The sequence below is a fragment of the Lepeophtheirus salmonis genome, chromosome 9 (genome assembly GCF_016086655.4).
Source record: "Lepeophtheirus salmonis chromosome 9, UVic_Lsal_1.4, whole genome shotgun sequence".
In the NCBI taxonomy this organism is placed as follows: Eukaryota; Metazoa; Arthropoda; class Copepoda; order Siphonostomatoida; family Caligidae; genus Lepeophtheirus; species Lepeophtheirus salmonis.
The window spans coordinates 26780163-26807499 of NC_052139.2; the positions used below are offsets into that span (position 1 = coordinate 26780163).

General features: G+C 30.2%; 1 protein-coding gene across 2 annotated transcripts in view; it reads left to right on the plus strand.

Annotated features, from left to right (window-relative positions):
• Window positions 1-633: 633 nt before the first annotated feature.
• The window catches only part of LOC121124510 (band 7 protein AGAP004871), a 353186-nt gene continuing 326482 nt past the window's right edge, over window positions 634-27337 (plus strand). Inside the window, exon 1 of one of the 2 annotated variants that reach the window (XM_071890909.1) lies at window positions 634-910. The gene's annotated coding sequence lies outside the window, so the exon portion shown is untranslated. The remainder of the gene's footprint in view (window positions 911-27337) is intronic. The other variant, XM_071890910.1, reaches the window with a different exon arrangement.

Below are 27337 nucleotides of genomic sequence, written 5' to 3' on the forward strand. Positions count from 1 at the left end.
CCTTTAAAAATAGAAAATGTCGTTAAAGAAAGTCATTTTCAAAATGGTTATACAAGTAGAAAACTTCCTTTGAAGAAAGAAACTTCCAAAAGATATTTTTTTTTGTTATAATACAATAAAAGATCGAATTAATGGATCACCTAAAAATCCGACACCCAATTAAACCTACTAAAACAAAAAAAAAATAGAAAAAGATATTTTTTTTGTGACCTTTGACCTTTTTATGACCTTATTTAAAAAAATCATTTTGCATCCAAAAAGTTGGGCTAATACTGAATTGGATTTAGACACTCCTTTTAATATTAATCGATATTTTGATGAAAAATTCCAAAATTTTAAGGATCGATAGGACCAGTCTCAAGATTGGACTGGACCGAACAAATAAGGAGGGACGTAACACTACTAATAACTAACACCTTCTTACCCGTAGCGACGGTCCTAATTAGTAAACATGGTACAACACTTTCTTTCTTCTTCCCTCTCAATTAATGTGCTATTAATAAATAAAATATCCTTCTCCCAAATATTCAATTACAAGTAATTTTTAGTAAAGGATGATTGGAAAAGAAAGAGAATCCCGACGGTTCTGACGCTTTCTTGTTGCTCTTCCGCGCTTTATTTGTATTTATGATCATTTAAAAAAGTAAAAGCACGGCAGCTGGAAAGGAAGGAAATAAATTCATGATTCATTAAACTGTGTAAAGTTGAAATGAGAAGGATAATCATTAGAGCATAATCTCATTCAACTCTTTACAAATTCTTATTTATTTCAAAGGACACTTTCTACACTTTTGTGATTAAAGTTATTTTAGTAGTTTTTGGTTCTTGTTGAAAGTTACAATTTTTTGTTGACCGTTTTGTGTGTTTGTGTTTTGTTTTGACAAGTTTTTTCTTCAAAAATCAACAAAGGGTAAGAAAGTGTCAATAGATTTTATAAAATAAACCACACTAATTAATAAAAAATATTCGAATTGAAATTACCATTATATATTATTATTGAGGGTCAGACTAATAGTCATAGACTCATCAAAGTCCATAATGATTTTTAGTGCTGAACATTTTTCTCTTGATGTCTTTAATGAGCTAAATCTACCGATTAATACCCTGCATCAAAAAAAAGTTTAAAGTATGCTTATAGGGTAAATGTACACTTCAAAAAGTTCAAATAGAGTTTTTGTGTTTGGGGAAGTCAGTTGTGTACTACAGCGTTTCAAAATGGAAGTAAAAAAGTGAAATTTGATACATTTTTTAGTATTACTACGTACAAGGTAAAGAGGCAGAGCAGGCGGCCAAAACAGACTGTGTTGTTGATTGACCCAATATAGTATCGAATGCAACAGTAAATGGATAGTTTCAAAAATATCATTCCGATAGCATGAACTTCGAAAATGTCAATGAAATGAAGTATTGTCCAGTTGGACCAGTATTGTTGCACTTATTTTATTACTCAGGAACTAAACAGTAGCCATTAATCCGTTTGGAATCATCTAAAACACATTATCTTCACTATTTTAATCATTTGTCAAAATAAATTAAAAAACTTGCAGAAATTATTACTTCATAAATTAGTATTGTATTAATTATTTTTCGGCTTAGATATAGGCTCCAAATATATATACAGAAAAAAAAGCATTCGTACCCGTCAATATTTGCTATATCTATATCGGATGTCCTTTGTTTTTAATTTTCTTTAAAGTAATGTTTTTTTACTAATTACCATTTCTTGACTAAACATACCAACTTCTTATATAAATAATATTTTTATGCCTCGAACTCTATTTTGCTTGTTTTATAAGTATTCATACATATCCAAAAAGGTAAAAATAACAAACGCATTTTCTGTTGTTTTTTTGTTATCATGGTGAAGTCTGGAAAGATTAAGAGACTTAAGTACTCGAGAGATCAAGAATTTCTTTGAACTATCTTGGAAGTTTTATTCTATGAAATACTCAAATTGACTAAGATCAAGGAGTACAATGAGAATATCTGCCAGCTCGTAGTAATTTTTCATAATCAAGATGACAGCTACAAGCACATTTCCATCAAATCCTCTGTCCAACGCATCATCACCAAGTTCAAAAGAACTCTCCATGTCAAGAATCTTCCCGGACATGGTAGGAAGTCCGAGCTGAGCTCAACGTTAGTGAGATATGCAGACCGAGAGGTTGACAATAATACAACAACAACTCTCCAATACATCCAGCAAGGGTTGAAAGCCACATAAACTTTGGTTGGACGATCAACTGTACAAAGGGGTTTTCACAAGAATGGGTTCCAGGGATTTATTCATAAAAAGACTCCACTCGTCAAGAGTAGGTACATAAAGACCAGGCTGAATTATGTTAATTTACTTTAAAAAATGAATAAAATATTATAATTTTATAATTAAGAGTAGTTTTTGATTGACTAGGGATACTCTAAATGTGTTTGTTGATCCAAAATGAACATGTAATTATAACTTGTGGTATTTCTGTGAGGGTAATTTTGGGTTCAACATGTATATACATATATATACATCGCGTTCCTGACAACCGCCATGACTCAACACTATAGCAAACAAAGACAGTATAATTATTTATCACCAATATTTTAGTACTGATTTGAATTATAAATCATGAAATCAATTCATATAAATAAGAGTAATAGGTAATAGTGGGGGCTGGGGGTTGTCTTTTGTGTTTTGATTTTGTTTTTTGACCTTTATCGTTATATTTGATCATTTTTCGTGACCGAATAAGTTTTGATTGCATTGTCATTTGAAAGAGTTGATTTTCTTTAAATTTATCAAAAACGGTTTTTTTCGCCGATCAAATTACTAACAAGATATGTAGTGACTAAAAAGTTTGGTTTAAAACTGAATTTCTTTCATTTTTATAAATTTATCACCCCCCTCCCAAAAAAATAAAAAAAATGATTTTTTTTCTTCTTAAGGATCAACCGAGTTAAATTAGAATTTATTTTCATTTATGAAGTTATAAACGATACAGCTATTTACAAACGCCATATCTAAAAGCTAAAGCTTATTGGATCACTGAGATCGACTGGCCCTTTCCCAAGTCCCTTCATTGTAAAGTTTTACAATTTTTGGTCAATAATTTTGTGAGCCTTTTATAATTTATTGATTAATAATGGAATTTCAACAAAGTTAATACTATAAATAAATCTGTATCTCAGCTCTCTGAATCTTTAATGAAGCTATCCGTAGAGGCTATGATGGCTACCAGTAGGGAACAAGGCCCACTGCAGATGTAGTCCTTTAGTATGGCGTCCAAGTGCTGGCTACCTGTGGTATTAAAGGCCTCTGTGTTCGGATGATGAACAATGCAAACATTCCCATCGACTTACACCTAAAATGTTTATTCGATGATGTTTGTAAAAAGTGTCAAAAAATAGTTCATAAACTAATGAAAAAGTGTTTTACATGATTCTAAGTAAATTTGAAGCTATTGGATGACAGCTTTGGATGATTAAACATTCTTTTTAGATAGGAATTGCACAAAGAGTGATAACAGGACAAGTAAGTTTGCTGCTGGACAGTGGTTCCTTCAGTATGTCAAGAATCTTGTTTTTTACTTAGTATCGGAGTAACTTCATACCATGCAAATTATGACCATTTAATAAAGGTCGGACTTGAGGGGTTAAATTTATCCACAGAATATTATATAACCACTGAGTAATATACATGTGTGGAAATATAGGCTATGAAAGGCCGGAAATGATGGGCATAGTGATAACACCGGTTGATCAACACAAATGGGTATTCTGTCAACAATCTGTATCCGGAGAATAAAAATTGTTCAAACTGGCGTCCTTAAATGCTACGCTTCAGAACCTTCTAGTGTTGCCATGGGGGAAATGAAGAGGAAAAAACATATCTAGAATGCTAAAATTGACAATCTGCTGCTCAGGTCGGTCAAGTGCATAAGGGAAGAGCCTAATCACAAGCAATAAGAATAAGCAAACAGTATAATACAACTCTCCTCATGGCAGTTTAAGGAGATACAGTTAGGACAGTGCGTCAATGTCAAAGTTCCAACTATCGACCGTGGAAAAACAGATCCCCACTACGTCTTGGCTGTTGTGATCCATGTTGCAGAAAACTGATAATATAGATTAGGAACAAAAAATGATGTCTTAAAACAGCTTAATATAAGAAAGCAGTCAGATCTTCGCAAAAAGTCATTTCTCAGTTTCGATGATGTTTCTAGGAAAAAGGAAGCTACATTGTGACTGACCGCATCAATTCAGTCGGATGGAAATGAACAACATGCAGTAAAATTTGCTTATTTTGTTTATGTGTTTATTCTTATGATATATTAAGTAATAATATTTAGACAATATCAGATATTTTACGTATGTTTTCAAAAGATCATTTTTTGAAATATTTTATTTGATGTTTAAAAGTATATTAGTATAAGTTTTTATGTTATGTTTATTTTTAAGAAATTAATACGAAATATAAAATCAATTAGTTCAAATATTCGTAAATAGAATCAACAATTCTTTTGTAAATTTTTATTAGACCTTGAGTTGTTGCTGTTGGCATTCTGATATACACACATTTAAATACGTCCATTCAAATAACTCACATTAAGTTAATAAGTTATACTTAGCCAAATAAGTTACACATATCTTTACAGAGCCTACTATGTATGATACCAAAAAAAGTTCCATCCATTGAGTTCACTTGCAAAACCTGTGGGCCTTGGTGTATTATAGGATATTAGAACAGATCCATGATACTCAGTGGTGGTGATGGATTTTGATCACCCTTGTGGACATGTGGTTAACTAGCGTAACCCAAGGGCCTGGATGTGTTATAGTATATTGGAAGGCCGGGGTCTTTTATAATCAGGATAGTGGTAGCAATAAGTTTTGATCCGCCTACAATGCCTGTTGGCCGAGGTATATTTTACAAAATAAAATAGACTCTCTAGTGACTATTTCTTATCATACTATAGTTTGATTGTCTAAATACAATTATATCTTTTAATAAAAATGTACTAGATCAGAGATGCCAAGCCTTTTAATTTAATGGGCTGCATTGCCACTTGAAATATTTTAATGGGGTGCAGAACATATTAATATAAATTTCTTGAAAAATGGTTATAAAAGTAAAGCAAAACTATTATAAACAAGTTTATTTCAATTTTAGAGGAAATATAAATAAAAGCCATATTTAATTTTCCAAGGCGAAACTGCTTAAAAGAGCTCCAATCAGCAAACCTCTTAGAGTCTCAGAACACTCGAGATGCTGTTAAATATTTTTCCATGTTAGTACGCATGATGAGCGTTCTACTCGTTTTGATGATATTGCGATAATTTTGCTAAAAAATACCACTTTAAGTTAGAATGAGTAGCGGGCCACACCTAAGCATTCAATGGGCTATAATGTCGTCTAGGATCTACAAATTGGACATCCCAACACTAGATTATCAAATTGCTAGCAATGAAATTATATCTTAATCAAGTCCGTAGTGATCAAATTTCTTGCAATGAAATTGTATCTTAATCAAATATTTAATGATCAATTTGCTTGCAATGAATTGTTTATTAACCAAATGGCTCTCAATTATTTTTCTGGACAATAAAAATGAAGTTTAAATGATCATTGACTACTCTATTAGAAATTTTATAGGTTGCCCGGGCATTTTGTAATATGCCTGATTTAATCCATTGACTGTAACAGAAATAAAATATGTTTTTGTAAGATGAACTCTTCTCCCCGTAACCTTTATACCTATATATATATATATTTATACCTTTATATACGTGTACATACATGAAAGATGTTAACTCACCTTAAGAGCGGAACTAGTTTTAGAGATAAATACTCACTACTATCAAGAATTTTTAATGTATTATGTGTTATTTATCTAAAAGAATTATCAATAAGTCTGTCCAGTCGTTATCTATAATTTCATTCTCAGAAAATCCATTTCCTGTCTTTTCGTTCCTATAAATTTAATTCCTAGTAAATACATTCTGTGTGCAGTTTATCTCCGTATATTTCATTTACACATTAAAGAGGGATATTTACTGACAGCATACGTTTTATCCTTCTAAACTAGCTAGTATTTTTTTGTATAGGGCTGTAGAGGGAGGCCACTCCAGCCCGGAATGGAGATGAATGATGACTAGTGACCATGGGAGATAAATAACAGGAGCCTCCGTTTGAAGCGGGTTGTAGCCCTCCTCAAGTTAAGAAACTTAGCTTTCTAAAAGAAAATTTAATAATTGATGTTTTGTTTTTTTCATAAAATTTTACATTTGAGTTTTAGTATCAAAAATTTAATTTTTTTTCTGAATAGATGTGAATTTTTTTTCCAAAAAATGTATTATTTGAATTCTTTTTTACTTTTTTCCTAAAGATTTTAATTTGGGGATTTTTTTTTATCAAAAAAATCCAAAAATCAAGCATCTAACTAACAGTACCTCCTGTAAATGAATGATTTATGGAGTTTTTGGATTAGAAATAACGTTATGATAAATCTTAATAGAGAGTAGATATGGAATCCCAATCCGTGGATACTCTTTATATCTTGGGAAATAGAAGTAAATCCCGGTATTAGTCTTCTTCTTCTTCTAACTGGATGACGTTACTAAATATCTCTCTTCAATGTGGGAATGAAATATCCAGGGATTAATTTTGAATGGAATTAATTTACATGGAATGAAAAGACAAAGAATGCATATACTAAGAATAAAATGACCTAGCGCCCTGGCCATGACAGTAAAATTGAGGATACTTCCAGAGACACGTACAGTCACGCCTTGTTGCATAACTATTCAATAACATTATTCAAAATTAAGCTAATATTTGGAAATCTCGAGCCTTTAGGTCTTAAATACAAATCCCAAGTTATTGAAGATTAAAAACAAAACAAAAAGATCCTTCATAAACAAAGCCATGTTGAAGCCAAAACTTGCTTACAAACCTAGTAAATTGTAAATTATTACAGGACTTGACAACATAACTTCCTTTCTTAAAATGTATGTAGATAATCAGGTTCTAAAAGTAATGGTGGGGTTGGCGTAGTTTCATTCTACAACAAAGATTCTAATTGCTTTTTGGGAATACAGTCAATTACTACCATGTTTTGGAGTAGTAAGGAACGCACGTTTGCCGACGAAAAAATATTTATATAAAAATTGATTTGACATAATATTTAATGAGATTTAACTAATGACCATTATTCTTTTTGTTTTTCAATTCCTTCTTATAATTTGAAATTTGTAAGATTATTTGAACACATGTAACTCCACTAATATTGATTTTTGTGAACTACCAATCAGACTTGATATCATACAGGAATTCTAAATTGGTGCAATGATTTCGAATCAAGTAATATTAGGTGAATAAATAAGGTCTTTAAATAAAACTTAATTTTAGCCCAAAAGTTTAAAGGGAAAAACATATTTTAAGCACTCCATAAAACAAAGCCAGACCCCACCCTCTTACCCCGAAAATTAATTTTTTAATCGATTTACAATGTAATAAGAACAAACTTGCACATGTAAAGATCATTAAATCCATTTTATGCAATAGTTAATCAAAATGTTAAGTTATAAAGTACAGTTTTGAAGTCACATAAAATTAGGCAGGTCATCTAAAAAATTAAAGTGTGTACTAGTATGTCCAATTTTTAGGACTGACTGTGAATTCAATCATTGGCTGTGTATTTTAATGAAAAAGTTATGTTTGTAAAGTTTCAGTCTTCAAAGTACGTTTTTGATCTCTATAGGCAATTGAAAATGACTTTTTTTCACAAAATTCTCTATATGAAAAGAAATTCCAAAATTTCAATTTAAAATATATGTTGTTGAATTTCAAAAGTTTCATTAAAGTTCTTTTTCTCAAGTGATGCATAAAAATATATTCCTTATTTTTCCTTTTGAAGAAAGAAAATTTTAGTCCAGCAAAATACTTTTGACCAGTTTTTCTTTTCATCCAGTGTACTTGAAAGATCCTTTGGCATCCGAAAAGTTGGGCTAAATTTTTTTTTTTCATTTTCCACAAATAATCCTTCTAATAGAAACTGGATTTATTTAAAAAAAAAAAAATAATAAAACATTTTGAAGACCTTTACTTAATTGCCAATAACTGCTTCTCTAATCAACTAATCATCCATACCCATAAAATAAAATATGTTGTTAATTAAACGTTGCATCTTTTTGTATAAGATTGCTACCCCTTTAAAACCTATTTGAAAGAACTTTCAAAACTGTTATATCAAAACTATAAATTTTTACTATTAGGATGAAACTAAAATAAAACTTTTTTGATTTTTAAAACTGTGGTAAAAAATAAGTTATGTTGCAGCACCTTGTTGAAAGAAGTGTTAATGAAAAATTTAAAACTGTCAATCTATCTTGTGAGATATGTAGTGTTTATGAATCTTTCCACCCTCCCTCAATCAAAAAACTAAATTATTTAAAATAATTAAAAAATTGGCTATAGCTTTTGTTATAATATAGTTATTTTTTAAAATTTTTACCAAATTTTAAAACTATATTTTGACAACTTTTTATCTTTTGTCTCCCAAATGACAGACACTTTTTTTTGTTTTCAACTAATACAAAGAAAATATGTTATTGTTATTTGAAAAATGATAATTAAAAACTTCATACCTGGAGTTTATCCGTTTACTAAAATGCATGTGTTTTTTTTTCATTAATAACCCTTATTAATTTCTTTAAACAAAATGTATCTGATTTTTCTGAAAATACAACAAAATTGTTAAAATATTTTCGATTTTTTTTAAGTTGTAATTTTAGAAAAAATATTTTTTATCGTATTTAAAATAACTTGTTAATTGATTTTGCTGATATTCATAAAAAAAAATAATAGATGTTTTTTGTGTAACATATCTTACCCATCAACACAAAAGAATATTTTTTTCTTAATAGTGAATCTAAATAATATTTGTATTCCTTTACGAATTTTATATAGAGCTTAATATATAGGTCTCTTCAATAAAATATAAATTATCAACTACAGGAATAAATCCTTGGTGTATCAATTCATCCTACAAATAGTAAGGCTATCAGGTATGTGCCTATGAAATGAGACTTTAAAAAAAAATGAACAGTTATTGGGAACAAATGGTTGAAAACTATAATTTTTATTGTTCGTCTTTGGCTACAAACCAGCCATCGATCCATTTTTTGGATTCAGCGTGAGAATCGAAGTGTAAATCATTGAGTGCGTGGGCGATCAATCCAAACAAGTAATACTCGGAAGGCACCAGGTCCAGTGAGTAAGCTGCATGAGCAAGAGGTTCCCAGTTGTACGATACAACAAGCTGTAGGGTGACTATTGAGCGATGCGGTGGTGCGTTGTCATCAAGGAAAATTACCTTGTGTTGCCTTGCTTCATATTTTGGCCGTTTTTCCCGTATAGCATTGTTCAAATCGGTCAATTGTTGTTAATAGCGTTCGCCATTAATAGCTTGCCACACACACAACATTGACTTCTTTCAGAAACGTCATTTCTCACGTCAAAATCGCCACATTGAAATTTTTCAACCCACCGGAAGCACTGTGCTCTGCTTAAAACATGTCCACTGAAGCTTCCAAAACTATTTGATGGGCTTGAAAAGCGTTTTTCTTCAATTGGTAACAGAAAGTCAATGATGGCCGCACATCGTAGTTTGTAGGCACAAAATTAGACTTTTTTATGAGAGAAAAAAGTGCATTGTTGAAAAAACTATATAAACAAGGAATTAAGTATTGTTGACACATCTCCAAATAAGCAATTACATTTTTGGGCCAGCTGATAATGTCTAACTGGCGACACCTAGGGACAAATAGCCGAAAGTTTCATTTCATAGGCGGAAAAATAGAAATACACATACAGATACAAAAATAAACTTGATTTTTGGGTGCCACATGAGCAGACACAAAAAAATATCACGGACCAAACTTCCATCTCCAAATCCCGCCTGAATTCAAAGAAAATGCATCCATTTGTGAAGGGGACTATGATTGGCAATAACAAATCATCACTTAAGCCAACAAAGTGGCTCAGACAGTGACCAAGCCAGTTTTGACTGCCAGGAAGTTGTTGCTGTATGTTTTGTGAAAATAGGAGGAAGTAATTTCCTATGAGCTGTTCCCTTGTGACCAAACGCTTAATTTCCCCCTGTACTCTGAACAACTCTGCCTTTTGAAGCTGGAAATTGAACAGATGCAGTCAGCATCGCCGAATAAGTGACAACAAGACATCAAATAGACAAAGCCATACAGCACATATCTTTTATGACACGCCACATATCCCAGGAACTCGGAAGGGAATCTCTTATGTATCCATCCTACAATCTGGACCTGTCATAAGTGAATACTACCTGTAGTGGTCTATGACCAATGCGCTTGGGGCTACAAATTTAGTCTCAATACGGGTATATGATAATCAGTTCCCCAAATTTTTTTCCAATTGGGACTAGGGATTTTCGAGAAGGGCATTATGAAGTTGGATACTCGTTGGCAACATGTTGTCGAACAGAATGGGGCATACTTGGCTTATATCAGATGACATTAACACTTCTTATTAAACATTAATGTAAAGTGAAAAATACGAAATTACATTTCCCTTACCTAATATATATAATATATCAAGTAAATAATTTTTCTTTTTTTCTAGGTTTTTGTTCAAAATTGCCTTTCGAACCCAATTAATTTTTGTCTTTACCATCAAAAATTGTCTCTCTTTATTAAACAAATTCAAAAAAGAAAACGGGTAAAAAAAAAGATAATTTGTTAAAATGTTGGCTTTTAATCAAAAAAGAATTCACATCAAAAGACATATACTTTTAATTAAGCTGTTTTAAGAAAGCATTAAAATATAGAAATGCCACTTATGATAGTTTTCACTTACGTCATAAATTGCAACATAATTAAAGAAGTCATTTTTTCGGGGTATTCCAGTTGATATTTTGACCATATAAAATGGATCCATTTCAATCAGTACTTGATTAAACTCCATCTAATGACTTAAAGAATAAAAAAAGATTTAACATCTGCATTGAATACTATTTGAGGCCGATAAAAAACAGATCTATTTGAACATAATAATTGTTATATGAACTTAAAAGATATGTACAATTTAATCATTTTTCTTGATCGATCCGAAATGTGAAAAGTATGACAGATATATCATATTTTTGATTGTATTACATGATTGTTATTATCTAGAAGTACACATTTTTTATTATTTCAAGAGTAAAATTTGAACGAGAGGTTTTGTGATGACATTTATTTATCAAAATCTGCTGAAAAAAGTGCTCAGCAAAACTTTTATTCAATATGTGAACCCTAAGCTCAAATAATTGCCTCAATAGAAGGCTTAAATGCCAGTCTTGCAGCCCTTGACTATCTAGTCAGATTCAGACTTGGTTCACTCCTTCTGAATGGAAGCCTCAGGAGGCTGGACACTCCTGTCTGGAGTAGTGAACACCCTCTCCTCCAGACGAACTTAGATAGAGTATTCCATGGGGTTTGTGTTTGGAGTGGAAGGTGGCTAAATTTTGAGTTCCAAAAGTCCGTAAATATGTCTCCGAGGAAGGCCTTGATCTTGTGACACGAAGATGGAACACTGTTTTCAATAAAAACAAAGTTGTACCCTGATATTTTTTCTGACATATGGTATCACTTACTTTTACATCAGTTCGTTGTAAGCATCTGCATTCTTGTTTGTTTTGTATGGAATGGAGTCGAAACATTACATAAGGAATTTTTAGTCACATAACCTATCTTTCATGGAGTTTGAAGACAATTGACAAATAAATTTCCTATTTGTTAAAATTTGAATTAAGTGTACAACCAGATATAATCAACAATATAGTTAATTTTTTCTGATAATATAGACATAAGATTGCAAAAAGAGTATTAACATATTTTGAAACTCTTTGTGCATTGACAAGACCCATATATTCATTCATTCGTCATTACAATATTTTTAGGATATTTAAGATATTTTTAAATTATTAGAGGAGTAATAGTAGATTTCTAAAATTAATAAAAAACATTTAATAATAGGACTTTATATTCATCCTAAATAAGTTTTAAAACTATATATTTTTTTGGAATTCGATAAAATAATGTTTTACCTATCATATGTTTTTCATGCATGGGTAATTTACATTTGTTATTGCTTATTTAATGTTTGTCTAGTATAATATAAATGTTCTAAATTTTGCTATGACTTGATGAAAATGGAAATGTAATGGCAGTTTAAAAATTATTGGGGTTCTGTTGTCCCTCTGGGTTGAAATAGTAGTTATGAGATTTAAAAATTTGTTCAGGATTATACACATATCTTTTGGTACTCCTTATTAGTGGAAAGATTAACATACATCTGATATATTTTTTATGAATACGTTTTATTGAATGTAGAGTTGTTTTTGTTGGAAGGAAATCAAAGAACTTGATATTTTAACCTTTTTAAAAATAACTTTTTGTCACCAAATTTACATCATTTCGAAAAAGTACACTGTGCTGTTCAAAAAAACATTCACAATCTATCAAAGGACTCTGATACTTAATATTGAGCTGATAAAGAGATATGATGGTTTGTTGATCCCTGAAGCCAACATCAAGTTGTTATATATGATACTTCGAAATTTTCATTTTGAAGTATCATCTCAAAGATGACGAGATTGACAAAGCAAATAAAGTAAGGCAGCCATCTGAACATATGGTCAACAAATGCTTTGTCCTACAATGGTACTGCTCAACAAAAAAGACATCATGGAGTAGATCTCAAGGATTAACAAACTGCTTCATACCACCTAGATTACAAGTCATCAACACGTATATAGTAAAATTGCCCATAAGAAGGATATATTTTTGAAAGAGGGTAAATATTTAAACAATTTTATATTTTAGTCCCACTTTCATAGCTCATAGTTCATCATTTATCTTAATATTAATAAAAAAAGTTTTTCCTTGTTTTAAAATTTGGTTGTTTAGGCCACCAACATGGTGGATACAAAAATTTCAGACTTCACATGAAAACAACTATATATAGTCCAAGTAACTCATAGACCAAGTATATACAACATATGCTTTTATTAGATTATTTTAAAGGAGAATATAACGAATTTCTGTTCCCTCAGTGACAATTTTTGTATTCTTTAAATATAAATAAATGTTTTTGATATAAACAGACGTGAGTTCAATTCGTTAAACTATTCATTTTTCTTTAGCGTTAAATCTTTCACTTTTTATTATTGTTTATGTATGACGTATGTAAATCTATAGTCATTCCTGTTTATATACAAAATCTCAGGATTTCAACCCCTCAAGACGTTATAACCCCCTGGTAACTGCACATGATTTATCATGTCTTAGTATGTTTATGAAACAAATAATGGGTTAATTCGAAACCTTTCACTCATACCAAAAGAAGATACAAATATGATACATGTTTTATGATAATATATAATGTATTCATATATACATATGGTGAGTTAACATAAAAACCACCTTGAAGAGAAAATATCAATATATTATTTAACTTCATATAAATATAATCACGAGGCTTTGTGAGGAAACGTGTATATATCAAAATCATCTGAAAATAGTCCGTGGCGCAATTTTATTCAAAATGTGAGCCCTCAGATCTAATAAATCCCTTAATATTGAGTCAAAGTCCCTTGTATACCTTGACTATGTAGTCAGTTTCAGGCTTAGTGCACTCCTTTTTGATAGAAGCCTGTAGATACTGGACACTCTCATGAGAAGTGGCACACATCCTCCCCTCCAGACGTCCCCGGATAGATTGGTCCAAGGGGTTCGAGTCTGGAGAGGAGGGCACCTATATTTTGAGGTCCCAAAAGTCAAGAAAGTTGTCTTTCATGAACGACTGCACCATAGCGGTGCAATGACTCGGAGCTCCGTCTTCAGTGAAAACAATGTTCTCCCCATAGTTTTCTCTGACCTATGGGTGCACTTACTTTTTTTAAGTTTGTTGTAAACACCCGCCCGGAGCCACTCTTTCCCCTCCATAAAAGTGGGTAGGTTGATTCCACAACATCAAAGATTTTGTTCTGAAGACATGTCTCACAGAAGCTAAGACATCATCTAGATATTTGGTTGTGATGTAGCGGTTCTTCGGCTTATTCATCGTGGCCTATATATAGTGAAACGTGAAATTTTTATGCAAATTTATGTTGATCTTGAGAAAATTAAGAATCTTCTTTGATCTTTCGATCCACCTCAGCCTTCTCTGTTCAGAGATATAATATCTTATTGTCCTCCTTCTTAATTTTGCACCAATTTCATTGCGGAATTGGTAATAGATAAATGTTTACGAGTAGATAAGATCAACCATGTAATATGTACACATTATATAAATCCCAATATTTAATAACTGTTAATTAACGGATTAATATTCACATTTTTTGTTTAAATGAATTAATATACCCAAGACTTTTAAATATAGTTAAAAAGTTTTTTTTGAATGGAAAGACTTATATTAGGCCACATATGGCCTTTTTTATATACAATGTATCAATTTTTCATCTTAAATTTAGGAATTTTTAATTTTAAATTAAAAGTTTAATATTTGAAGTAATTTTTTTTTTAAATTTGATAATTCAACTTTTTTTTCCCCAAAAAATAATTTTTTGAGGACAGTCGGGGATTTTTAAAAATTTTTTTAATATTTTTAAAATTTTTTCAAACAAATTTAATATTTTTAAAAAAAATAAAAAAAATTTAATATTTGTAGAATTAAAAAAAATCAAATTTTTTTTTAAATTAAAAATCATAATATTGAAATTTCGAATTATGGCTCACAAAAAATCTGAAAACCAAGCCTTTTCCAAAATATAGTGAACGCTTTTGTTCTGTTTTCAATCAATTTTGAATATTTTTAGTGCAACTAACGGTGCCTCCAAATGGGATATAAACAAAAAAAAGATAAAAATTGATGATACTTTGTGACAAAATACATTTGATATTCATACTAAATTTTTCAAAAAGCATAATAGCTGTTTTTGTGTTGACGAGCTACATATGTAAATCAAAATTTAACTAACCTTCAAAATGCCTTCCCTTTCTCAACTACTATATTTAAAATGTCAGAATGTAATAACAAATTGATGATGTCAAATACTGCAAAATAGGGGCATAATTTGTCCTTAAAATAAATTTTAATTTCTGATTAATTTTATATTTCCCAACAAAGAAATATTCAAATACAAAAATAAAATTTCTCGATTTTTTTGTAAGAGAGGGCTGTATTCCCCTAATCCCCTCCAGCAGATGCCCCTACACAATCGAATCCCTATCATTTAATAAAAGTAATACACTTTCTAGCTTAATATATTGATAAACTTATTTTTAAGATTCAATTTTAACACATATTTTTTCACTTTGTAATATGGAAATTTGGTTGATAAAATTTTCCAAGTCTTTTATGAATGTTTGTACGAAATCAATTATAAAAATACGATTTGAAAGCGATATTTTTATATGTGAAACTTACAAATAATCAAAAACATCAATTTCAGCATATGTTTCATATGGTGTCAAATCTAAAATGACGTCCTCAATTTAATGGTAGTGAACTATTTTTCATTATAAATAAATGTGAGACTGGAAGAATTAGACAATGGCTCTTTGGGATTGAAAAAATGAGCTTTGGATGAACGGCTTTTGAGATCAGGACTTAACCGAGTCTACCTTTAGTTTCAACGCTAACGTCTGTATATTTAAATTGAAGAGATCAAATATTGAGTTGCTATTAAAATCAATGGAATTTAATATAAATATTCAAAACATGTCCAAAAAATAAATAAATGGAAGGTAAGAATGAACTGTCCAGCGTCTTTTACTCATGTCCTCTCTCCCTTAATTGGAACCAAAAATAATAAATAAATACTTAATGAGGTAGAGAAAATAACTACCTTGGTTATTAGTTTGTGATAAACGGAGCGTGATGGTTCAAACTACTCAGAATCCATTGAGTTGTGTTTTTCTTTACCTTTCACCTAATGAGATGTCACTGCGTTTTAATCTCAGGTAGGAACAAAAATAGAGAGAAAAAATACTTCCTTGAGAAAAGAAATCATAAAAGTAGACATAACTCTTTTGTGATCCATCAACACAAAAACAAGGTAGAATTATTTATAAGCCTGTATTATACTTTTATTCTTACCGGTTGATATATTCAACTCTGAAACCTTACCAATTCTGAAAAACTAATTAATGGTGAGTCATTGAAATTCGTTCATATTTCGATATATTATAGTATAAACAATTAATTACAAAACAGAACAAATTTGAGCTCTCTAGCTAACTTTCAATGTGAGAAAATAGCACTTGAACGTGATTGAAGAATGTCTATACGCACACTCCAAGCATTTAGGCATCTCAAGGATCACCCTCCTGGCCGTCAGCAAGTCTGAAACGTTAGAAAAGAAGAAGGGTTGTATCAAAAATGCCTAATTACATCCGGAGGAGTTAAAAAACATCCCAGGCAAAAACTCTCTAATCCATTAGGGTCCATGCAAAATATGACTGCGTTTTACACTTGACTGTCTATAGAGCTATAAATAAAATTCGTGAAAGATCCTTGTGAGGGTTGAGAGGTCACTATTGATAGCAGCAATGAAAGTAACCAAACCAGGAATGAGACGCCCGAACAAATAACTACATTCATAGCGAATGTCAGTTCATCCACCTACTGGTAACCATCATTGACGCTAAGGGCAGCTACATTAATCATTAATAGAACTCAGACACACATCTATTTATTCAATTTATTTTGTTGAAATTAACCCCTTTAATTAATAAAACATATCTGGTTGAATTTTAAAATTCAAAGTGATTAGATTTGAATACCCCACTCAGTATATGAATTATCGTCTACTGATAATTCCTATTAACTTTTAGATTTGCTGTAAATTGAAATTAAAGTAGCCAAAATGGATTGTACCCTATTCAAGAATGAGTAAGGGATTTTATTTTGCACAGTATACATTGTAAATTTTTTTGGTCCCTTTGGAAGGGCTTAGTAAAATTCAAAATATGACGAATTTCTTCCATTGAGACCTCCATACACAACTGAACCGCCCAGAAGGAATACGTCCAAAAAGAGTGTTTGTAGCATATCGTATCGTATGATACGATATGACCAATCATGCACAAGATATACATAGTTAAAAAATAGAGCGGGAAATATGAAATTACATTTGCCCTACCTAATATAAACTGTTTCTCAAGTAGGTTGTTTTTTCCACTCATATTTGTATAGCTCAGATCTATTTTATCAAAATAATATAGAGGCTATATATGCATTGTTTAAAAATATACTTTAATTTTGAAGATATCCTATTAAAATTATATTTAATGAATAACTACTACGCCTCCGTAGATCAAGAAAAACTCCTTTTTTATTGTTTTTATTCTTATTTTTTGAAGAGTAACGTGAAGGATATTCATAAAAAAATTGTAAAAAAAAAAAAAAAATTAACCAAAACATACATACAAAGGACTTGACACACCCCACGATCATTTTCCCGGATGAAAACGAGATGGGAATAAAATGTGATGCGTCCACATAAAAATAAGATCAAAAATGAAGAATAGTAGATAATCCCAACTTATTTTAAAAGCCAAAAGGCAAATCTTAATTCTAAACAATACATTTCTAAACAAAATAAACTTTTAACTTAACTACATACAGTTATTGTCGTAAAAAACAAGGTAATGACACTTGTATTTTTAATTAAAATATGGGTAACGACACACAGATGAAAAATTCAATAAAAAAACGGCAGATCCAGAATTTTGATATGGAAAATTATTTCAAGAAAAATGAATTTTTAGCTAGTTCTGATAAATGATCTTATGTAAGCATTCTATAATGGGAACGGGGGGTGGGGGGGGGTGGACATTAGTATTTCCCATCAATGGATATAGAATGACTTAGTGTCACATCAAAGTTTATACAGATTTCTTACTCCACAACCTCAAGAACCTATCATTCCACCACATTTATTAAATAATCAATTAGAGAATAAAAAGTTTAACAAAAAAAAAATCAACCAAAATTGAACTTTTTTATGACTGGAAATTTTTCTAAGTTGTAAGATAAACTTTATTATTTAATTGTAGCTACAATATAATGTAATTTAAAAAATATTTGCAAAAAAAAAATGATTTTGAAATAAGGCTATAAAGGCTAATAACCATATTTGTAAATCAACTGTGTTTTTTAGTGGCCCGTTCATTTGTAATTGGTAATATAATGAAGGAATTTTCTTTTCCTTCGCAGTTATCATTATAATTTCATTCCTAAATAGATTCAATTATTTTCAAAACTGTTTAAACGTTCGTCTGTGCTCTTAAAAGACGGAGCATAATCCTGAGAGTTGGTTACATAAATATAACTGTAAGTCCTTGTTGGACACACAGTAGAATTGGGAATCGATATCGGAGTAATTTTAGCAAATGCCATTGTTTATATCCTTTTCTCCTTCCTCCCCTGTCACAGCTGATTGTAGCTGATCTAATGAAAAGTCAATAGCATTATTATTTCTCTCTTTGTAAACATTTTTCACATTGTCAACGTCACAATTTTGATTTTTGCTTTCCTTTTTTTTAACATAATCTTTCCACACTCGATTTTCATCTTTGCTTGTCACAAACGAACTAGATGGGATTAGTTATATTTTTTGTTTTATTTTAAAGCTGCTTAGCAGACGTTTTATTGTTTAAAATAAGATCTGTCTCTCTTTATAACCTTGGTTTTACAACGCCAGAAGTTTTGGCAGGACAGGGCGACCTTGCGCATATCCAGCATTGGCATTGGTCTGGTTTAGTTTTATTTGCATTTTATTAATATTCCCTGGATGGATGGAGTAATCCATAGAAGAGATTAAAACTTCCAACAAGACAATCCACCAGCCCAAAAAAGTGCAAAATGTCTTGGCTACAAAATGTCCTCCCTTTGGGATTCAATTTTTGGCCTGGAAACAGTTTGGATCTAAACTAATGTGATTTATATCTCTGGGGTAGGATGGAACATGAGATTTGTATCAAGTATCATTCGTATACATAGATATTTTTTGAAGGAGTAATATTTTTTCCAAAGATTTTGTATTGTTTTGTTTTTAATCATTTCAAAAAAATATTGATATTTTAACGCTCAGGACAGATGAGACAGTCGCATCAACTGCTGTGATTTCTTTCCAAAAGTTAATTCATAATTAAAACATCTGGAACCATAATTGACCATTGTTTCTGTTTTCCCAATGGTTAATTTTTTTGACTTTTGAATAGCAGTATTACAGAAATATTTACAAATCGAATTATATTTGCAGAGGTTAAGGTCAATCAATATGTTACAAATACAAAAATCGACCATGATTTTTCAACAAATTAGGATACAGTGAATAAATTAATTTTTTTTAGGTCGAGGTTAAAGGTCAAGGTCACTAAAATATTACAAACTCATAATCGACCATTATTTTTGAAGAAATTGAAATATATAACTCAAATGAATGGAAATTTTTATGGTAATTTTTAAAAGCACATTATGAGTTGCTCAGGTTTACTTTTTATCATATTTACACCTTACATCAAATTACTAACTATTTTTCTTTTAATTGACAACTATTCAACCACAAAAAAGCTTAATTTGACTTCTGTTTTCATATCTACCTATCTTTCCATATGCTTGATTTTAAAAAGTATTTTTAATATCCAAACAAGTTATAACGTGCATTTGAAAACTCTACCTAAAGTTATATAGATGATTATGAATTTGTAATCTTTATGGTTACTTTGACCTCTGAAAATAAATAGCCCTTTTACTGTAAACAAATATAACTCTTCTTTTAATACTCAACAAACCTCACCAACCTTAAAATTAAAAATAAAATAATTGAAAAAAAAGAACCTTTAGATGCAGAGAGAATCTCAACCCAGTTCTAAAAAAAGAATTCTTATAAACATTGTCTCTTCTATAAAATTCCTCTTTTGTGATAATACTAAAAATTATTATGTTCATCTTCACTAGCTCTTGCAAACCTCTATGGCTAGCTGACACAGAAGACCTTGCTCCATACGTTAGAAAAAACACTTTGAGATGATTGCTTCAATCTTAAGAGGCAAGGATGATTGAAGATTGAAGCAAATATTACCCTTCTTTGTATATATATATATTTGAATATATATTAATATTTTGAATGACCTTTGATCTTGACCTCCTAAAAAATTATAAGGGTTTTACTATTAATAGATTTTATCTGCTCTAAAAAATTTCTGCAAAATCGATCTCCAACTTTTCTCCAATCCTGCTTATTCATAGACAAACAAACTAAGATAATAAGCAACCTCAATTTCGTCAGAGGAGGTAATTAGTTTTTAAATCTTTCTTCAATTACAAATACTCATAAAAATTTGACATTGGTTGTAATTTGTAGAGTGTTCCACAGTACAACAGTCAGCAAAAATTATTAATAATTCAGCCTTATTGTTCTGTATGGACTACAAATTCGTCCTAATAATTTTATAAATACACTTCCGTGTTCACCTATGCAGGGAAATTGTTGGACCACCTAGAAGATGTGTTTTCTATTTCTCCAATTAAAATCATTTAAATACATATGTATATAATGATTAGGGGTCCAAACAGAATGCCCTAATTCCACACATTCCTTGGCATTTTCTTTGAGTCATTCCTTTTAATAGTCCATTTGAAAAAAAAACAGGAATAGTTTTTTTTTTTTTTTAAATATATGTATTTGTATCATTTGTAGCCCTTAAATAATATATATGTAAATAAAAGTTTTTTAACACGTTGTGAGGAAAAATAATATTCACAATTAATCTTCTTTATTCTACATTGATGACACAACACGATTTTAAGCTGAAAACACCTAGCTTAGTACAAAAAATATATATTAATTATTAATATTAAAAAATATTTATTAAGGATTTTTCATGAAATAAGCTGGTTAGGTTGTGTTGAATACAGATTAAAAAAATATTCCGGGGGGAAAAAAGTATAACCCTCTTTGAGTTTTTAAGAAGTAATACATATTAATTAAAAAAAAAGTAATTTATGCAAGTTTATAGATGATTCATATTCAAAATAACTGATTAACTCATAGAAATAACCAATGTAATTGTTTTTCACAACCTAATTATCATATTTAATTAAATATTCTTAATAAATGTTGAAAATTCACAAAAAATCAATGAAATCAAATCTTTTTTAAGGGCAATTTAAATAAAATTAAAATGTTACGTTTATTTTATAGCTTCAGCTAGTATATAAATCAATTGAAGAAAAAAGATATTCGCTTCGAAGTAAGATCCTTCATTTTACTCTATTTTTTAGTCATTATATACATTTTCATTAATTGTAATCAAGATAAACTAATAAGTAATGAACCTTTCAAAAACTAAATGTTTGTATTAATTTGTAATTTACTTTGATTTTCACATATATAGTTCCTTAATGGACAAATATGACACTAAATTCTAGCTATACCCTTAAAACTTGAAATTTGAAAAGGCTTTAAAGGCCAAACCTTAACAGGTTGAAAGTTTTCATGGTCATTTTCGACAACAAGCTCGGGAGAAGTTATTTTCTTGCATTCAATGGTTGTAGGTATGTTTGCGCCCAGGTGATTTCTAGAGAAATAAATATACTTAATGTATATGGATTCAAGAAATGATTCCTAATTTAGATGTAGTAATTGTAATACTATAATGTTTACTTATACTTAATCACTGCAACTCCATCTAACCAATAAAAGGAACGTAAAAAATAATAATAATTCTGGGTTTCAGCCTGGAGGCATTAACGTAGTCACCCTGACAATTTGAATAACGTTTGGGAAAAGAGTTTGCTTTGCTGTTATGATGTTTTATTAAATTACCTGAGAGCAACTATTATGTAAGTGAAATAAACACAAACCCCAACTCCGTGTCAGTAATGATAAAGGCTGGAACATCCGATGAGTCATGATGAAGTTTCAATGTCTAAATTTGTACAATTAAACTATTTTTTTGAGGGATAAAGAACAAAAAAAAAGAAGAGTATTAAAAAATATCTTATTCTTTCTATTGCAATAGTTAACCTTTATAACATATTTTTAACACATTTTAGCGTCAAATGTAAAATAAAACTTAGCAAAAGATAGGTAAAGAGTAAGGTTTAAGTCCTTTTATTGGTTAGACCCATTTTTACATACAATAGCGATTTATATATCTTAATATTTATTGAAAAAAGGTTTTATTGTTATACAAAGTTGTGGTTTGGGGCCCCAAAATGAGCAACATGCTCACGTCGTATGAAACAACTTTATTGTCGATTCTTTATTTTGTCTCAGCATATACTAGTTTGTCATAGTAACTGTCATTTACCTTTTAAATACTCTTTGAATATGATTATCACATTATTTATCCTCATTTTTTAAAATATATAATAAATATTATTTCATAATTTTTAAATCCTACATTGTATTTTATGCATTTAATAGTCAATTGTACTATTAACAAGGAATATTTTATTAAAACAAGGCTACGGATTTAATCAATATTACATCATAATTGAAGTAGATACCATTTGGGGCCCTCAAATTTGATACTTTTACAACATAAAATGGACAAATTTACAATAATTCTAAATGAAACTTCATTCAATAGCTTTAAGAATAAAAACAGACTTCAAAACTCCATTGAATACTACTTGATGTCAATAATAAGTAGTTATATTTGAATATTATCAAGTCAATAAGTGCTGAAAATTTCTTTAAAATTGTTAGATTTCTACTGGTATCAAAATTAACACTACTTTAATGAACTGGGACCATATTATATTAAATTGTTTTGTATTTGTTTTAATTAAATGATTAGTATACTCATGAAACAGCCGTTGGAACAAGAGGAACTCTTTGTGATAGTAAAAATGTAGTTTGCTGGATATCATAAATTTTGAATTTTTAAGAAAGTTTTTTTTTTTTTTAAATTGGAATGTAAGGAGAACTTTTGCTTCAAAATTTCACCAATTTCCACCCATTTTTCTAATTTTGCTACCAAATTTCAAATGTCCACCATTGACAGACTATTTGAATAACATTAACATCTAATATATGAGATATTGTAAGTTATGTATAGCTAAAAGTAATGAGACTATTAGGTTAGAAATCTCATCAGTGGCTCCTTCAAACTCACTCTTGCTTGTCTCTTCTTTGTGTAAGTGGTGGACAACAGAGCTCCCATAATTAAGTAATTATTCATAATTGTGTATATTCTTCTGGTTATTTTATTTAATGTGGGGGATGATATTGTATATTCTGGGTTAAGATATGTGAATGCGAGAAAAAAAACATAGTCAGGTTGGTGAGTCAGGTCATTAAAATGTCGGGAATAGGAATTGAGACAAGGTAAAGAACATCTGCAATAGAGATATAGATTTTTGATGGACAGTAGGACTTTAGTCCTTCTAATATTTATTGGTCTCATTTTGACATTGAACAGTTCCCTATTTTCCTTAATATAAATGAAAAAAGGGATTTTATAGTAATAAAACTTGGTTGATTAGATACCCAAAATGGCCGACAGCAACCATGCTGATGTCACATGAACAGTTTTTCTCTTTTGTGACCTACTAAGAGCTCTTTATTATAGTAGAATATTTATAGAATAAAACAGGGAATTGGAGTCAAACAATCGGTTAATAAATATCATAAGAAATTAAAATATTAATTATTTTTTGGGGGTTCTACCTATTATTTCTATATCAACAGTAGCACGAAAACGTTATCTTAAAGAGATCCTATAAAAAATGAAAAAGATTTGATTTATATCTAGCTTATTTATGTTAAAGTTATAAACTAAAACGATTTACTATGAACTATAATTATGTAATAGGTAAATTTACTTAGTAAAACCTCCTTCTATACAATATTTTCGTTGTTTCTGTCCATTTAATGTAAATGTACTCAAACCAGCACTTTCTTTTGACACTCTTGAAAATGCACAGTATAATTGACTGCATGGAAATACTGAATTTGGTAAATATAAAACCTTTTTCTCAAATTATTAGTGAAAAACAAATATTTCCTCCACAGCCCAGAAATTTGGTCTGATCAGAATGAAACATAGCCTTAGGTACGTAACTTAAAATTCTGAACAACTTTGATTTTATGACTATGGCCTGTATCAGTCTCTGTTTTTGAAAGAAAATCAATCCAAGTTATGTGTTTTTATTGGCTGAATAACATAGAACTATAATGTTATATTATAGTAAATAACCTCCACAATAGATTCTTAGTGTTACTTTCCGTTTTTCAAGAGCAAACATAACTCTTATATATCAATTCATCCGTGTTCTCTCTTCATATACGAAAGACTAATTATTAGGGTTTGAGAGTAAAAAAAAGTAATATTTTTGGATGACTGATGAGTACTTTAGTCTTAATAGCTCTCATTAAGAAAAACAAACGAAATTATTTTTAACATTTCAGCGTTTATGTATAATTCAAATCTGTACATATACTTAAAATGCTCCTGATATACATAAGAGATATTTTTCTTCAGGTACATTAAACCAATAACGTCGTCACAAAAAAAAAAAATTAATAAACCCCAAAGGTGTTTTAAAAGCCTCTAGCAAACTTTTGACCAGTCAGTTCATGATAAAATTGTATTTTAAAGAACATGCATGATTTTTACGCACTGAACTAAAGAAAATATATTTTTATGTATGGATCAAATATATGGTGACTCAAATGTGCTCTACCAAACGTTCGAGCAAGAGGTTTACTGGTTGATACGACTACATTATTATTTTTTAGATTAAATAAGTACAGAGTTTGTATTTTATCTATGCAGCTACTTTGACGAACTTTCTTCGGACAACCTAAGCAAATAAGCAGTTGATCTTTTTTTGTTAAATAGCTTGTTTAAACCTGCAAATGTTGGTAAGAAAATAAAATCACTTGACGAATTCGTTGTCTCAATTTTTTTTTTAAAGCACGGACCCCTTCTTGGAATCCGCACCAGGAGAGGCATTTTAAGAATTATTCGAAATCTGGGACTCAGTGAGACGTTTTTTTGTAAGTTTAGGAGTGAATTTGAGGCTTCTAAATGTGATTTCGAGGCAACAACAATGCAGGCAGGGATCCAAAGTTGAAGTGACTGTGTCAGAACACCAGAGTACATGGCCAGAATCTTCGTATGTTCCCGTAATGCCTCAGGATAAACACTGATGCCTACCTAAGCGTGCTACTGACCAAGGTGAAGCCTTGGATCGAATGGTTGACAATTGGAAGTATTACTATGAAAGCAGGACTGAGTTCCATGCCACATCTCAAAAAAAAGTATCTAATGTATTAATGAAAATTTTGACGACTTCATCTTGCCTGGCCTTCAAACTCACTGGATCTGAATCTGATGGGGTGTGATCAAACGCCAATTTTTTTCCTCAGAACTGCATGACTATATTTAGAATAAATTAACTCAAATATAAAATAAAAACATTAACAAAAAAGCTGTAGTCTAAACATTTTACCCAAAAATTGAGGAAGATGTCATTGGAGGCCGTTGAGCTACCTCTAAAAATTATTCAACTAATAGTTTAAGGGGCGATAACGCCTAAGGGTGTTATCTCCCTTAATTTAATCCCAAAATATGCTCTTTTAATCAAAATTATAGCTTCTTTTTATAAAATACCTAAATATTTGACTCATTTTGACTCCCAAAAACCCTACTATTATTTACTTTTTATAAATTTTTTGCACGTTATATTTATCTTTCTATCTCAAAAATGGAGACAAATTCAGCAGATATTAGAAATTCAATTATTGCAAGCCTTTCAACTTTGAAATAAATTTGCAATACAATAAGAATATAAAGTTGGATTAGAAGGAGTGTGATCTCAACTTTTTCTTGATATTCAGATAATAGATACTTTTATGAAAGTAAATGGACTGTCTCATTACGTAGTGGAGGTTGTCAATTTTTATGAAGTATACCAGGGGTAGATGGAGACTTGGAGTCTATCTGTGGACTCTGAGGAATGACTCCATAGGAGATCACATCTAATTAAGTAAAGCACTCAGACTTTTTCTTGTATCTTCCATAAACCATTACAGTGTAATCACAGGATGAACGTAATAGGTATCATGGAGATGAACTTCTATGTTATCAAATCCATTAACTCCTAAAAAAGAAAATTACATAAACATACATACATATATAAAAATATACCGTACAAACTGCAATGATTTTATCATCCTACGTGGAAACTTATTCGGTCAATTGTAATCGATAAAGTCGAGATCCCTCACTTCCTATTCCAATAATATACTTTTCGTTTTGAGAAACGTCGTTTCGTTCGACATAGAAAATTTATTTCATTATTACTAAAAGCTTTTAATAATTTAATTTCAACAATCCACTTTTGCTGTCTCGAGATAGAAAGAGAGAGGGTATTATCTTTTGGGAAATTTATATACTGTGCCCCTAAAGTACTCTCTGCCTCATCCAATCATATTAATTTTTTTTATAAGCTGTTTCCTTTTGAGGAAAGAACCCCATAGTATTGAGTGAGTATCTGATTGTGAGTCTGCTCAATAAACAAAACAGAGAGTAACAGATCGGTTCGGATCTTTAAATCTATATACTCGGCTAAATTTGGGGTACCTCAACTTTTTGAATACATATCCGAACCAAAATTACAGGGATACAAGTATTGAAGTTTATAAGCATTTTACCTGAAGTTTATACTTAAATAAAATAGGTTTATGATTAAGGTTACATTTTTACTGATCACTCATGTCAAAAAATGGATAAGCCAATTTTCATATTATTCGAATATAACTTTTAGAATTGTTGTCACAATGAAAGATCTTTAATGTATCTCGTGTTACTCGTCTTACAAGAAACATAAAAATACTCAAAATTGTTTGGTAGGTGAACAATTCTTCCAACTATGGATTAATGACTAAGTAACAGTTGATTATTTTTCACAGCTAAATAATAGCTAATTTGTATACAAATAATCAAATAATCTTAACAACACTGATCAGAGAAAAAGAAGAAGAAACTGACAACCAAATAAATTGTAAATTTTAGTGTCTGTGAGCACGGTATTACCTCGCTAACACAAAATATATAGATGATTTTTGTTGTCAGCTTTTCTTCTAATCAGTTTTCTGAACGTTGAATGGTTGTAACTATAATTAGATTCTTTTTAACTGTGCACAAATATGAACAATCATTGAGCAAAATTTCCATATTTTGAAAGAATTAACTAATTACCAACTGATTTTTAATCTTCATTTCTGTTTCTCCTCCGGTATAAAGTTGC